The sequence below is a fragment of the Falco biarmicus genome, chromosome 12 (assembly GCF_023638135.1).
Source record: "Falco biarmicus isolate bFalBia1 chromosome 12, bFalBia1.pri, whole genome shotgun sequence".
NCBI lineage: Eukaryota > Metazoa > Chordata > Aves > Falconiformes > Falconidae > Falco > Falco biarmicus.
The window spans coordinates 21,026,455-21,042,289 of NC_079299.1; the positions used below are offsets into that span (position 1 = coordinate 21,026,455).

At 49.5% G+C, this 15,835-nt stretch overlaps 1 long non-coding RNA gene across 3 annotated transcripts in view; it reads left to right on the forward strand.

Annotated features, from left to right (window-relative positions):
- The first annotated feature begins 225 nt into the window (after positions 1-225).
- Positions 226-15,835, forward strand: part of LOC130157757 (uncharacterized) — a 58,139-nt gene continuing 42,529 nt past the window's right edge. Inside the window, exon 1 of one of the 3 annotated variants that reach the window (XR_008825020.1) lies at positions 226-280. This is a non-coding gene — a long non-coding RNA (uncharacterized LOC130157757). Of the gene's footprint in view, positions 340-15,835 lie in introns of all 3 variants that reach the window. The other 2 variants (XR_008825021.1, XR_008825019.1) reach the window with 2 other exon arrangements.

Here is a 15,835-nt window from a genome sequence, read left to right on the forward strand (position 1 = left end):
CAAATCAATCAGAGCTAACCTACCCATCCCTGTTTGAAGCTGGGCCAAGTCACAACTGAGCACCATTTATGAAATAGTAACTGGAGCTCTGGAAACTGAATTACTATATTTATTCAGCCTGAGGTGAAGTCTGTCACCAGATAATTGCAAAGGGGAATGAACTTATTCCAGTAAGGTCAGTTTTACCATTTCACCCCTTGCAAGCTCAGTTCATAGTTCCTGTTTGTTAACTGCAACTGAGCTGCACACAGAGGCTTTGTGCTGGGGATCTCTCTGAGAGGTAGGATGAAATGGTGCCTGTCCCAAAGAATTTAAGGAGAGGATGTTTGTCTCATGCAGGTTAGTAGCAGGCCTTTTTGTTTAAGCAGAACGATTTCCTATATTCACTGTACTTAGGAAACACTCTGATTAGGGTGTTTTCTCGGGGACATATGAGTCTGAAGCAGAGGAGAAAGAGGAATCCTTTTGTGGGGGAAGGAGTAGGGAAGCAAAGAAAAGTTTGGGTAGAGAGGAGTTGTGGCATGGTTTGGTAATAAAGGGCTGCTCGGGCAGAGGGGAGTGAAAGGTGTTGGCACCCAAGAACAATGCAATACAGTGAAAAAAAAGTCAAAATCAAGCATGCTGGACGAGTGTCTCTGGCGAAGGTTTTCTGTGCTGTTGGCTGCATGCAGCTGCGATCTGCATGCTGCCTGTCCCAAATCTACCAGCAGTTTCTCCTGAACTGGAACCATCTACAGAAAGGCTGCCAAAACCACTTTCCTGGACACTGAGCAGAGATGCCGGTTGAGCTCCCATCAGAGAATTGGCCTGGCTTCTGGGAATAGAGCCGCTCCAGTCACACCCCTTGCCTGCTCGCTGCTCTTGGAGTGTCCAAACTATTGTTTGCAGGGCCTGAATTGCAGAGCTGCATGTGTGGAACAGAAACAAAGTTCCCACACCCAAAGAGCTGGGCAGCAAGTCTTCATGCCCTCAAACCTTCTGGGGGTGGGAGGTCATCACCAAGCATGTGTGTGTGGATGGTCCTACTCACAAAAGCTTCAAATGACCTGCTGTGTGGCACACTGAACTGCAGCAGTGCCAGGATGCTGCTAATAGTCCTGGAGCATTGCTTTAAATTCGGTTTCCCATACAACATCAGATCTGTCACCTGCAGGATACGAATCCCTCCGTGCTAGTACCTACCATGGCCATTTCTGCACTTAGTACCCCACTCTTTCAAAGGTTTTATTTCCCCACACATCACAGCTAGGTCACAAATATAAATATTCATGGATCAGGTGGACACATGCTGTCCATTCTGGTCATAGCAGACGTCTGAATCAGCCTAATGGCTCCAAAGCTCTGACATCCATTCTGAGTCCAAATGCGATTATTATCAGTTCCTCCAGAGAAATCTTGCAAGATACTCTGCAGTGGTTGGTTCTGGACTAAGCAAGCTTGAGGGCAAATTCCTTCTCAGCACCGTGGCCTTGGAATCTTTTTATCAGAAGCAATAAAGGACATTTTTCTTTTGGAAGTCTGACATGTTTTAGATAGTTACTATTCCAACACAAAATTTGGAGACCATTATAAATACTATCTGTTTCTTAAAAAAAAATATCTCGCTTAGCTCTTGTGCCCTGTAGCACCCTGAGACAGTGAGTTCCAGCTAATCTGATAAGACAATAGTAAGCTCACATGCAGCATTGTGGGGTGTCTTCTTGCTGTTGGGTTGTAGAACTGGGAGTTCAGGATATCTCTCTTCTGTAGCTTGTTCAACATTTCTGTGACAGCTCCTTCCATCTGTCCTCCTTCCAAGTCAAACATTATTCACTGCTCTGCCTGGAGGTTAGTCCCCAAGGCCAGTTCCTCTGGGTGAGGGCACTGTGGCAGGGCTATATACAAGTCGGCCAGGGAAATCCTACCTCCCACTTCTCTCAGCTTTCCATCACCACCACCTCTCGAGGGTTCAACAGGATGGCAGAGGACCCAAAAGGAGTCATGGTGATAGAGGAGTTCCTAGAGGGTGGCAGGTGAACTGCTCCAGCCTCTTTTGACAAAGAAGCTTTTGCAGAACTTGGGGAAAAGCAAACCGTGGAATTTTAAAGCAAACATCCCAGTGGGAACCCAAAAGGATTCATGGTGATAGAGGAGTTCCTAGAGGGTGGCAGGTGAACTGCTCCAGCCTCTTTTGACAAAGAAGCTTTTGCAGAACTTGGGGAAAAGCAAACCGTGGAATTTTAAAGCAAACATCCCAGTGGGAACCCAAAAGTAGTGAGTAGCTGCACCATCGAGCCTGCCCTGGTGCAGCTTTTCACTCTATTCACCAAGGGATGCCGGGATAGCCCCAGTGTACATGAAGACAACATGCCGCTGGAAGTCTCCATTGAGTGACACAGTGCTGACAAGCCCTGGCCCCATGATAATTTAGTAAGGGTCCAGTTTGACATCATCCAGCTCTCTGATGGCAACCATTGCCCTAAGCAGCAGGACTCCTGGAGATGTAAGGCAGCACATGTTCTCCTGGACACAATGATCAATGCTGGCTCTCAGGAAACCTCAGTGTGTGCTGAAATGGAAGTGGAAATGGTGCCTTTTCATTAGCACACAGGAGTACTGGCATGTGCCTGCTTCTGTGCCAGCAGGTATTAATGCCCATCGGAGCGTGCCAACCAGCAGGCACTGTCTAATCCTGCTGTTGTATAATGAATAAAATTATTGAATGGGGGAACTGAAGGTCAGAGAATGAGAAGGAAGCTGTCTGGTGCAGACCTGCTGTGCTCTGCAGTGCTCCCAGGGGACAGTCCCCTCTGGTGCCCTCCTCACTCTTGCTCCCAGGGGCCTAGACCAGTGCTCTTCTCTAGATCTAGATGCCCATGCTCAAGGGGAGGCTATGAAGACCCCAGCTGGAATAGGAGGAGCAAGACTGATTTCAGCTCCAGATACGTCTGCCCACTTGTGCTATACCCAGTCATAGCTGGATATCAGAGTCCCATCAGTTTCAGGCCATTACTGAAAGCTAGGGCTGGTGCCTGACAAAACAGATGAAAGGTGTCCAAGGGATGAGCCTTCCTCCCCTTCAGCCCATCACAGGCCTTGCAGTGTGACTGTACCATTGAGTGCAAAAGAGCGAGTGGTACCCCGGAAAGAAAGGATATTTCTGGTATTACAGTGCTGTAGCACTGCAGGCACGGAAAATGGACCAAGAGGCAGCAGTGGCAGGTGGATGTCCAGACTGCTCACAGGTTAAAGACACAGAAAGTGAAGGGAAAGTGGAAGTGTGGGAGGAGGGTCTGAAGGAGGCAATAAACCCACGTGATTTTCTTGTATCAGCTCTTCATTATAAGCAAAAGATTCCATCCCCAGGTCTCGTATCTCCCATTGTTTAAAGAACTGACTGAAGATAAAGATCATTCAGTTCACAGAAGGAAGAAAGGGGTTGCTGCATTACTCTAGGGCCTCATGGAAGAGTTGGATGCTTAAGGCTTTGGATGGACTCCAAAGGGAACTGCCTTCGAGCAGCCTTCAACTGAAATGGCTAATCTGTGGTCTGAGGCATTTGGGGAGGGCAAACAGGGTTCTTAGGATTGTATGAGGTCCACAGAGAGCTGAATATCTAATTAATTTATCCAAATGCAGAATTCCCTATCATCTGCTTTTTTTTTTTTTTTTTTTTTTTTAATTATCCAGAAATAGTGAGAGGGAACCAAAAGCTGAGGCTAATGTACAACAGCTCTGTTAATCATTTATTAGTGTTTGGTTGGTGCCTGTAATGTGTGCATGGAGATGGTTCTGATGAGCTCTGAACTTCTGGTTCCCATCTGGAACCTCTTGCTGTGCCCAGACTTTGTTCAGATTTTGTTTACCTTCAACTGGCCATCTGGCCTGTCACCAGGAAATACATCAGTACAGGTATTGATCTGTGCAATTGATTTTGTGTCACCTTCTCCTCTGGGAGTTTGTTCGCAGGAGAATAACTCAGAAAACACCAAGTTCAGAACCCCCACGAGTCCTCTGCCATGAGGATGTCTCCTCCCTGCCAGTGAAACTCCCTGTAAAGAAATGAGAGTTCAAATACCAGTCAGTACCTGTTGGTACATTGACCAGCCAGGACTAAGAAGGTTAAAGGCCTGGGAGGTTCAAATTCTTTCATTCTCGTTTAGGCCAAATGACAGGTTTCTGTTGATGCCTGAAGAACATCATGAGGATGTCTTGTAAAAGCCAGCCCACTGGGGTCCTTGAGCAACATTTGCTTGAATGTTGAAGGGACTTGGAAGACAGTAGTCTTGTCCCTAGACAGGCTGGGTGGTTCCTCTGCTCACAACTCCTGAGTTCTCATGGGAAGACGGGCATTCATCCTCCTCCCCTGCAATAGATAGTCTCCAGATGTCTGGGATTTCCCTGCCACCGCCACACCCTTGGGAGTTCCACCATCCTGCTGGTGCTGGGGAGGTGTTGGTTATAGGGAGGGAGCCGGAAGGAGAGAGGCAAGAAAGGGACTATTTTGGAACTGCAGGCAAAGATCCTGGGCTGGTTTTGGTTCATAAAGCCAGCTCCCAGAGACACATGGAGCAAGAGGCTGTCTCTGATGGGAACATCCGAGATCATTAGCTGATCTGGGGGCAGCACTCATCTGTGTACAGCCTTGCACACTCATAGTCTACCTCTTCTTACAGCCACTGCTTCCATCATCCAGGTTTGTCCACTCAGCAGCACATGGGGTCTATTCAGGCTGTATGGCAAAGCCCAACAGTGTATAAAGCTCAGCATCCCCAAACATCCCCTTGGCCCTGAATGCAGGTGAATATAAACTAAGAATTATACAGGAAGAAAAGACTGCTCAATTTTAGATGGTCACTGAGAAAAAAGAACATTTCCTAGTACCTGTTGTCTACCATTCCCAACAGTAAGACACGCCTGATGGACAGAAGGAAGCACAGTCCTATAGTCATTCCTGTTTCCATTCAGTCAGTGGCACAACCAATAGCCGCATGCCATAACCCACTGTACTCCAGGCCCTAACAGAGGTGTGTTGAATGTCTTACTGCGTGGCTGTGGAGCATGAGCTTTCTTCAGTTCAGACTAGATTTCCTTTAAGAAAAGAATGTACTAGAGGGATTACAAAGAGAGCCAAGGGATGAGGTAAAAATAATAGGAGGAGCATTTTCAGGAAGAATAAAAACAAACAGTGGCATTAGAGACATATTTATTTATGGGCTTACAAAAAGAATGGGTGGAAATCTGCTAACAGACCAATTTTCTGTCTCTATTGTCTTCTGCTGTAGCTGTCCTTAATTTTGCTAGTCCCTTTTCTCCACTGGGTATGAACTGGAGCACTTGCTAACAAGTGAAACCAAACTCTTCCATCCTCCTCACCTCAAATTTGGCTCCAAACCCCAGAGTTATGCAGCTGGAAAATGTTTTCAATAGCTCAGAGGACATCTGATGTTATTCATCCACATGCACTGAGCTTCTGAAAAGGGTTGCTCCACACATATTTTGGAACCTACTTTCAGGCACCAACATTTGAAAGGCTGGGCTGCACTAGGCAGCTCTCCTGCTGCTGCACTATAAGGGAGGGAATAGGTCAGAATCTACTCTAAAGCAGCAGCTTTAGCCCTAACATTCACAGTCAGCACCTGCATTTGGCAGCAGGTTAGCCTTCAGGCATTTTTTGGTCTATAGCCTTAACTTAAAGGCTCTTGGATGTGCAGTCCTGCCCTGAGCTCCCCATCAGCCATGCCGATGTGCAAAGGAGACCAGGGTGAGCTGATACTATAGTTATACGGGGCATCACTTAGTTCTTTGCACCTCCCTTTTTTCTCTTCGCAGCTTTTCAGACAAATGGCCAGCACACTTACAGGGAAAGCGGGCTGATGGGCAGTACCTCAGTCCCTGCCAGCTCTATGGCAGTCACAGACCTTGCCACAGATGTTAGCAAAAGTTTCTTGCTGACAACTCTATTGGCATCTTCTTCCTGCTGCTCACCTGGAGGTCATCCCGTTGGAAAGGCTCTGGGGATAAATCTCCACTGCATATTCATAACTTGCATGTGTTCTTCCAAGCTATCTCCCCTTCTTGCTTCCCCCTTCGCAAAGACAGTGCTTTTCTCTGCTGCATCCAGCCCAGTGGTGGCAGGCAGGGGCTGCAGCTGTAGAGGTGCAAGGTGGGCTTTTTAGTTTGATCAAAACCACTGAAACCCAGGTGCAGGGAGGGAGAAAAATTTCCATTTACTACTGGGAGTCTCAATCTCAGGACTCATATGTGAATAATAAGACTAGACAAATTAGATCCTAATTGCTATCAGGCATATTCATCAGCCCTTGCAGCTGATGGATGTTTTTCCACTGAATTCATTGCCTTGTGGATTAGGACCCGTGGACAGAGGGTGCAAACAGAAACCAGAGCTGTAAAGTCTGACAGAGAGCCACCCTGGGGAAAGAGCTGTCTTGCAGTCCCATGTGCGAGGAGAAGGCACTCCTTTGAGAGAAAGGGGGTAAGGGAGAGGCTGGAGCTGATCCTCTGTCCTCTGCAGTGGGGTAGGCAGGCAGAACATGAGACCTGGGGATTTGGGGCGATTCCCACCAAGCAGGAGATGGCTCTGCAATGAGCTCCATTTCTTCCAGGGTCTGAACAAGTTCATAAAAAGAAGCTTGCAGGCTTGAGGGCTGAGGAGCAACGACTCTGTAACCTGCAGAAAGCAGGCAGGTTGTAAGACTTGCGCCTGTTTTCAGGCATCATTTTCAAGTGGAAAAGGCTTTAGTGTCAGATCCTGGCTGCTCTTTAATGGCACTGCTTGAGACACACAAAGACCTTTTTATCTTTTCCCCCTCCCTCCCCATCTTCCCCACTCTCTTCCCAAAGTCCTGCCTTCTCCTGCTCCCCCCAGAAGGGCGGCCAGCCCAGCTGGGGCTGGTGCGTGCCTTGCCAGGGGTCAGAGAGGCTGGTATGAGCTGGCTGTCACATGGGCGAAACGGCACGTATGCACCGCCGCGCTGCGCCTTGTGCCTCCGGTTGCACAGCAACCCAGGGACACACGCTCGGGTCCCAGCCAGCTGCTGCGGCCAGCCCTGCGACACCTGGTCCTCAGCGGCCCTCCAAAAGCAGGAGGGGAGCGAGCATCCCTGTTGTCAAGGGAAGGCTCAGCTGACGGTGCCCAACGTGAGGCTCAGGGAGTGCACAGCAAATGCTCCAAGTTCTTGGCAGGCCAAAACCGGGGCTGCTGGGTTTATTTATTTATTTTTGGTGGGGAGGAAGGGTATATAGAGAGAGGGCTATGATTTAAATATCTATCTTGTTGCCAACCAAAAATGTCAGTGGGGTGTTAAATTACTATTGACTTTGCCGGCCAGCATTTGCCCCCCCCTCACCCCTCTAACTCAGCTCTCCCTGCAGTGTCTCTCGCTCAGCGATCAGGGCTGCTATAAAGGGAAAGCAAGCCTCACCGGCCGACACTGGAGACGTTTTATTCCCCCCTTCCCCAGCTGAACCGGCTGGCCTCCAGTAGCAGGGGAGGATGGGGCACTGTGCTCCCCCCGGCCCTCCCTCCTGCCAGACCTGCTGGCCGCCTGAATGCTCCTTTTGATTCCAAGTTAATAGCCTGCCCTTTGCAGAACCGGCTTGCTTCCCAGCAGGCCCCACAATGGGTGCTCCAGGGGGTGGAGGGTGCCAAGGGGGGATAAGAGGACCATCGATGTGCTCTGACCTTCTGACTTAAGTCTGGTTTTGGATACTTTTCCCTGCTGTGCCCCCGTAATGTTTGGCCAACACCAGATGCTTTCGCTTTCAGGCTATTTCATGACTTTCAAGGGGTTCAAGGCTTTTAACCTTTTCCTCCCGCCCTTCACAGACATTCAGGTTGAGGTATCTGCTCAGCTGGGATCTTCATGGGGTGAAAGGAGATAAAGTCCTCTGCACTGCCTGGTGTTGCCTTTCATAGAGCTCTCCAGCAGGGCTCTTTCCAACAGTTGCAGGGCACACAGGGGCCGTGTAAGGTAGGATGTGGGCTCAGATGTCACCCTTGAGTGATCTTGAGCTGCCAGTGGGGTAAAGAGATGAGGTTCTCAGCTGGGATCATGTTGCCAAGGGCTTAGCTGCAGGGAGGGGAAGGTGTTGTTGAAGGGGTCTCCTGGCACTAGCACGTGTAGGGGAATGGAAAAGGTGAGGCCAAGGGATCCTAAAAGTCAGGGTTCAAAGGAGAGAAGAAGAGCCATAAGAACCTACACAGAAGTAGCTCACTTCCCCACACCCAGGGGAGGCCAGCTGACATCAAGAGCCCCAGATCTTGTGCTGCAGTCAAGCTAGCTCTGGAAACCACACTGGGCAGTGCTTAATCCTGTGAATAGGCCCATTTGTCCTATGGGATTTGAAAGCAAAACTCTGTGTACTGTGTGTTAGAAGTCAGGGGGGGGCATACCGGGAAAAGAATGGGCACTCTGCAAAATCAGGAGCTATACGTTAGCAAGGTTTGTGCCAAAGGGAAAAAAAGTTAATGACAAGCAGTGTGACCCTGCAATGACTTGGCTTGCTAAGCCTGCAGGCTCCGTTTGATTTTGCTTCTCATTAATAATATCAACCACTTTGCTAATGTCTCTTAAATGAAGTGACCTGCGTGAGTAAGCCATATAGCAGGACCTCATGAGTGTGGGATCAGCAGGTAGCACGGACTGAAGCAGGGAGGGTGTTCTGGACTCCGGATGCTGCCTGGGTGCTGAGGCGGTGGTGAAAGACACCCAGGAATCCACAAATTAGAGTGTGTGGAGTAAATGAGGAGGCGCAATTTGTTCCGTGCCTCCTCCAATCAGTGTATCAGGGAGTTCCAGTTGTTCCAGCCCAAAATCACCACTTTGTTGAGTTGGGACACTGGCAACAGCAGATTATCGTCAAACTTTCATCACCCAGGGCTGAGTGTGAGCGTGAGAAATTTCAGCCCAGGGGCAAAAAAAAACCCAACTCCAAATGGTTTCAGAAGGTTGCAGAAGCCATTGAAAAGAAGTGCTTAAAATAAAAGTGCCACCTCAACTATTAAAGCAGCCAATGTGTAAGTGCATCCTGGCAAGGAGCAGAGAAATTGCATGGTCTGATGTGGTCAGTGCAGGATTCCAAAAAGGCGTCTGACTAAGTACACCATCAAATGGAGGACTTATCCTTGTTCCAGCAGGATATTGAACCAGGGTGCTGTGAATCAAAAAGCCATTGGGCTGCCTATTGATTTAAAGGCCCCCTTTTTGTTAGCAAGTCTTCTCCTTACAGTCTGCAGCCACAAGAGTGAAGGAGGCTGGACTGCGGGTTGTGTCTTTTGTGAGGAGGTAGGGGTGAGTTTATGCCCCCCTTGTAGTATATCTGGTGCTTTCCTGCTCTGCTCCCTGCATGGAGGGATGACACAGGGGTCTGATCAACACTACTACGAGACAAAGTGGTTCCAAGTGTCCAGGACCACATAGGTCTGTACAGACAGCCCAGCATAGATCTTGGCATGCCTGTACTTCCCCAGCTCCAGCTTATCTTTTCATGCCACACATCCAGAATGTATTGCACAGCCGTGCATATTGCAAAAGCCCAATTTATGGCAGCCCCTTCTACTCCGTCTCAAGACTGCTCACTCCCAGCTTCCTACAGCCTTATTGCACAAGCAAGATATGGTGGCCAGGGCAGGAGCTGTGCCAGTTTTAAGCCCCAAGCTGGTATGCCTACTCATTACTCCCTGGTATTTCTGACATCCCTGCTGCCTTTTTCTGTTTTGTTTTCCCGTGCGTGGAAAACAGTTTCTCTTCCCTTCGTCAAATCATCTCCTTCAAATTCCTCTAAATGGCTTGCACCTTTTGTCTCTACTTTCATCACCATCCTCCTTCATGGCATGGTTGGCTCCCTCCTTCATGCCTGATCCTGCCTTGCCTGTTGGTATCTGCATAATCTGCATGGAAAGCTCCTTGGGGAAAGAGGCTGGTCTTGCTTGCTGTTTGTCTAGCATCAAGTACACCTCTCATGCTGTATAAATAATTAACAGGCATCTGTCAAATGCAGATGAGAGCACATCTGCTCGTGAAGCCTCTAGCTGCTGCTGCTTCCATGACAGTGCTCTCAGCTTCCCATGGAGGACTCATCTCTGGATGCGTGAGCAGATGTGGTAGAGGGTAGCTGGCTGTGGTACAACCATCACTTCGGGGAAACTACACTGCAGGGCATGGGCTGTAAAGCTGAGTCATGGTTGTAGGGAAAAAGTTTAACTCCCCTTGCTGCCTCGCTGTGTTACTGGTCCAAGATCTTTAGTGGCTTCTCTTTATTACTTTGCTGCATCAGACTAAGGAAAAATGTTAGCTTTGATGAGTTGCCAAGTCTTCACTGCATTATAATAACTACTAGAAATGCTATCAAGAGTGATTTTAGAAAGAACAGGAACAGATATATTTATGTATTAGGTCCTCAGCAATTTCAGCTGGCACTGATTGAGACCTTTGGCCGTAAAGGGCCACATCACAGTGGAAAGAGAATGGTTCTGCTTAGAGAGGGTGCCTGTGCCCTGTAAACCACAGGGCTGTGCTCTGAGGTGGCAGCCAGATTTAAGGGAGGGTTGGGAGCAGGCTGTGGGACCCTGCTTTCATGGAGCTGTCACAGCCCCCACTGTGGAGGGATGCTTGCTGGCTGTGGCACTGGGGGGAGCAGAAGTGGTACTCACCAAGTGCTCCCAGTCTGCAGGGGCATGTGCCTCTCTTCCAGACCCTGCTCAGACACTGAACCACAATGCTGCATGCTAAGGGCCAAGACTGGCCCTTTCCAGGTTCCAAAGTCTGCCTCAAAGACAAGCCAAGGCAAGTCTCTTATGACTTTGGGATGCTGCACATGGCAGCGTCATGTTGGAAGGCTGGGTATTCACCTCTGTGCCGAGCAAAAAAACCCCAAAAAACCCACCCCAAAACCCCAGCCCCAGACATCTTTCCCTGCCAAGAACCATGTTTTTCTTACACAATGCTGTGCAGGGGGGTGGCTACTCTGAGAGCTAACCCAGAGTTGGCTGCAGGACCTAATAAGAAGCCATTTGCTACCACAGCAGGAAATCTGTGTGCAGCCTGAGCCTGTGTCTAATGACAGCTGGATGGCAGGCTGGCACAGGAACATGACTGAGCCAGTTGTGTGAGGGGCTGAGCATCCTCACAGGATCAATCTCTTCCTGCAGAGTGAGGTACTTGAGAAGTGCCAGGAATATCGTGGACTCATGTTTGGAAACAGATTGTCTCAGCAGAGACCCCATTATGTTGACGTAGCTGCAAGAAACGTCTCATTTAACATCAAGCTATGAAAGCCAGGAGGGTTTTATATGACCCACAAGCAAGAGCCATGTCTCAGAAGGTAATTTGATGTAAGAACAGCCCATAGTGTTTGTGCAGGACTATGGCAAAGCCTCACAGGGCGCTTGGGTCACAATGGAGCTTGTCTTAACTTTGTTGTTATTCCGGGGCCCAGCACTACAACAGTAATCCAGACACTGACACTCAGTGTTTCCAATACATGCAAAGAAAGCTTTCCTGAGCTTCATACTGCTCCCAGTACTGTCAACCCAACTTGTTCCTTTCGCTAATGTGTGTCGGCTCGGCAGCCAAAAGAAAAGCAAAATACATTTGAAGGGAGGGAGTGGAGAGAAATGTTATGAAATAAAAGATCAGAGGATCAAGAGCACTTTTGAGGCTCAAACATGCCACACACAAGCTCTGGGCCTGTGGTCAGCCGGAAAACATCAGTTTAAAATTCCACAATAGCCCTGGTATTTAATCCTTCTAATGCAAATTCCCCCCACCCCAGTCCTAGATCGGCACTACTACTGTGGTGGCACAACCCGAGCCTTTAAGCCCTTTTGAAGTATGCAAGAGTCCCTGTTTCTCAGCAGGAGGGCTGGGAAGCTATGTCAACAATGTCAAAAATGTTCCTGTGATTACTGTACCTTTCTGAGCAGAAACCAGGAGAGAAAGCAATTAATGCCTACTAATCTGGCTCATAAATAAAACTTGTTCTCCATGGAAGCGTCATCTCTGTAGCCCCTAATTAGGATGGCTGTCTGTCACCTCCAAGCATGCAACAGTAGGAGGAAGGACACCCATTGTCTCCCTCTGCCCGACACAAGATGTACACTTCTGCAAGTGAAGTCTTATGTTTGAATGCAGTTGCCAGCAGTACTGTGTGCCTCTGTGATATTCTCCACGGTTCAGTTCCCAAAACAGCCAGATATCGCAGGACCTGAGCACTGGGGTCTTGGCCAACCCCTGTGCTGAGCAGCTCTAATCCAAGATGTACAAAGGGTGAGGCAAGTGGAAGGAGCCAGAAGGCACAGGTGTTGACATACGATGGTGATGAGAACTGTAGACTACTCCAAGTCAGACAGAGGGAGAGGCACAATGTGTATTGGCAGATAGTCTAGCCTTATCAACAGTTGAAGTGCATGCCAAGTATTTCCACCAGCCTCCCCTGTATAAGCAGGGTGACTTCCTATCAGCATCAGCAGTGAGACCTTGGAGAGCCAGGAGCACTGCTTACAGACCAGTTCTCAGAGGGCATCAAAGCGTGTCTGCATTGCACGGTCACTCCAGGTCTTCGGCACATGGGTGCTTTATCCTTGGGTGTCCTGAGGGTCTCCCCTATGGACTGCAAGAGGAGCCATATGCTCCAGAGCAGAGGAGAAGCCTCCTCTCTTGGGTGAGGCATCTCCCATAGAGACCAGACTGAGCTGGAGCAGAGCTCAGACTGTCTCACAGCCCTGCACGAGAAGTGTATGTGTAAAGACCACTGGTGTGCACTGAGAGGGAAACACATGCGAGTGAATGGGCTGAGAGGAGAGAACAAATGCACCATATGGAAGAGGCAACGGAAACATAAAGATGGTTGTGCCTTCTGAAAGTGTGGAGGGGCTGGACATAGCTGGTAGGGTCCTGGCAGGAGTACCTCAAGTACCTCAAGACAAGACTAATAGAGAGGTGATGGGATGAACCCAGGACAGCAGAAAGGATGGCGATGGTTGCAGGTGTACAAAGGGGAGACAGCTGAGTGCAGCTCAGGAAAACTGACCTTGTCATTGAAGGCCCATGCATGTGGGAAGTTTGGGGGGGGTGGGGGTGGTGAAGAATGGATGGTAAGGCTGGAGAGGACCCAGTCATTGTTACTGTGGTGCTAGTGGAGGTGGTCATTCTCAGCACCTCCTGCAGGATATCCAAGCACCTGAGGGATGGGCCTCACAGCTCCAAGTGACAGAATGTGGGAGGCAGAACCTCATCTACACCTTTTTGCTCAACAATAACACCAAAACTAGCCACTGAGGTGTAACCCAGGTCCCAGCCCCATTGCCTGAGACTGGGTCCCACCTATTGCTCCTCAGCGTCAGCACCTGCACACACACACGGAAGACAGCACAGATGGGAGAGGAGCACATGAGGCATTGCTTTCTTAGCATCAAAATGCCAAGCCATTCCCATTTGTGTACATCACCCTTGCTGAGCTCAATGCACCTTGCAGGGAGAAGCACACCTTTGCCTGGAGCTCCTGTCCACAGGGATGCAGTCTTCCCTCACCCTCCTGGCAAAGCCATGCTGAGGAGCTGTGAGACCCACCTGTGGCCAAGCACACCCGCTGCCAGGGCAGAGTGCCTTTGCAGTGCTTCAGATGAGCCTGCAGGAAGCGTTACCTCTTTAACTTCAGTAACATAAAAACTCTACCCCTAAGTGATGGAGGGAAAAAACATTTTCGATCCTGCTCCACCCTGCAATGTGCCAGGTTGCCGATGGTCTCGTTCTCCCTGCAGAGAGCGAGGGGTGATATAGGAATGTGTGATTCAGGAATTTGTGATATAGCATTTTTCCCCTCTGTTGACTGTCCAAGACTGTGATGAAGCCAGGCTTGGCACTACCGTCCCCATCAGCAATTCTGCTAAGAGGAATTTGAGTTTTTATGGTCACTGATAAGATTAAACTCTGTTGCAGCTGGCCAAGGCAGACTCGGCTGCAGGCTGTGTAGAAGCACTGCTGTGAGGAAAGAGTGAAGGTAGTTTGGTTGCTCTCCTTGGGAATTCCCACACTTGCAAATGTTTGGATTTCATCTGGGCTGCAGTCTTAACTCCACGCTTGCTGGTGTACAAAAGGCCTAGACCCGTGGATCAAAAGGACATAAGTCCCTTGGAGTAGGTTTGTCCCTGCTTCCTCAGTGAGCTCTGCTGAGACCTGAAGTACCCCTGTGCAACTCCTGCAGGACAGGTGCTGAGGGGCAACATCAGGTGCAGCTCCTCTTCCTCCTCTGGGGATGGTCCTCCTTAAATGGGCCTCAGCAAGGGCAAGAGTGGGAAGATGATCAGTTGTCTGTGATCTGCAGTTCTCTTCCTTACACAGCCTGGGGAACCTCTCAAGGGTCTCCACTGAAGAAATCTGCAGCTAAATAGAAGTCCCCTGGTCTTACCTCTGTTATGTGCCTGCAACATTCACTAATGCCCCCGCCTCCAGAGCTGCAGAAAACATTATTCCCCAGCAAATACAAACAAGATTTTCAGCTCCTACCTTGAAACTTCTGTCCCATGTTGAGTCAGCAGCCAACAGGAGCCTGGGGACTTGTTGGTCCTCCTTCTTTTTCCTTGCCAGCCCTCCAAGGCACCCTACAGAGGGAGACTGGCTACCTTTGCTCACCTCTGGTTCCTCTTCCCACCTGGAGGGCCGTGTTCATGCCCCAGGGCCTGGCACCGAGGAGCCCCAGTGCCCCAGGGAGGGCAGTGCTGGTGAAGGAGGGTCAGGAGGGTTGCTGGCAGCTCATCTCTGCTGTTTGTTTCCTCTGCTGGTAGGTGGAGGTGTTGCTGGGTCCAAATTATGGGGTTGTTCCCCGTAACTCACCCTAATACTATAAACTTCAAAACCCCTACTCTTTACCAAATGAACTATGGCTCTGGGCACCAGCTTTCAGGTGGGGCTAATAAACTATATTTTATTCTGTCATAAACCCTAGTTTTTCTTCTCCCTCTGATGTGCTATAAAGTCTAAATGCTAATGTATGGATTGGCCTCTGACAGATGCACCCTGAGAGACAGAGGGCCTATTCACTTCACCTTTGGTGGGAAATCCCTTCCTCGACCTCACAACCCACTCGTGGAGCAGATATTCTTTTGCTTGAAAATCTAGGAGAAGGTAACGTTGTGACTTCGGGGGTTGTAAGGTACTCAGTTCCAAGTCATGCCTTGAACACGGGTCATGATCTGGGTGAGGTGGGACAGAAGGGAATAAGAAGTGCTGTGTCAAGCTAGCACAGCTCTCTGGGAGCTCAGCTGTTTCCTTACACGAGGGCACTGGGTGCACAGGAACCAAACTGGGCGACCTGAGGTCCTCCATGCCCTTTCTGCTTGTGGCAGGGAGGTAAGGTATTCAGGGACAGGTGGGCAGCACTGCTTCCATTTTAAGAGAATTATTCATAACGAGCCCAGCCTGCTGCTGCTCTCTCTCCGAGATGCCATCCTGGTCCTGCGAGTTGTCTGTAGGGCATGTCTGCTTCCACCGTGGTACCTCATGAAATAAGGCAGTGCTGTTAATTGGGTTTACAGACACCAAGATCGAGGAGGTCCTGTTTGCGTTTGCAAAGTGACTTGCCCCAGGTATCACGGGGGAGGCTGTAGCTTAACAAGGAGCTAACTGAGGCTTGCCTGTGCCTGGGGCAGGCGATGTGAAACCCTGCTGTGCTCCCCCGCAGCCATGGTGATAGTTTCAAGGGGCTGTGGGGCAAACTGAGAACTGGGGTTCTGCATCCTGCTGGGGTAGCCATGGGGCAGTCCTCAGGAGAGCGACTCGGGGAGTCAGCAGCAGGTGCAATAAATTAAAGGAATAAATGTAATGAAGTATTGGCA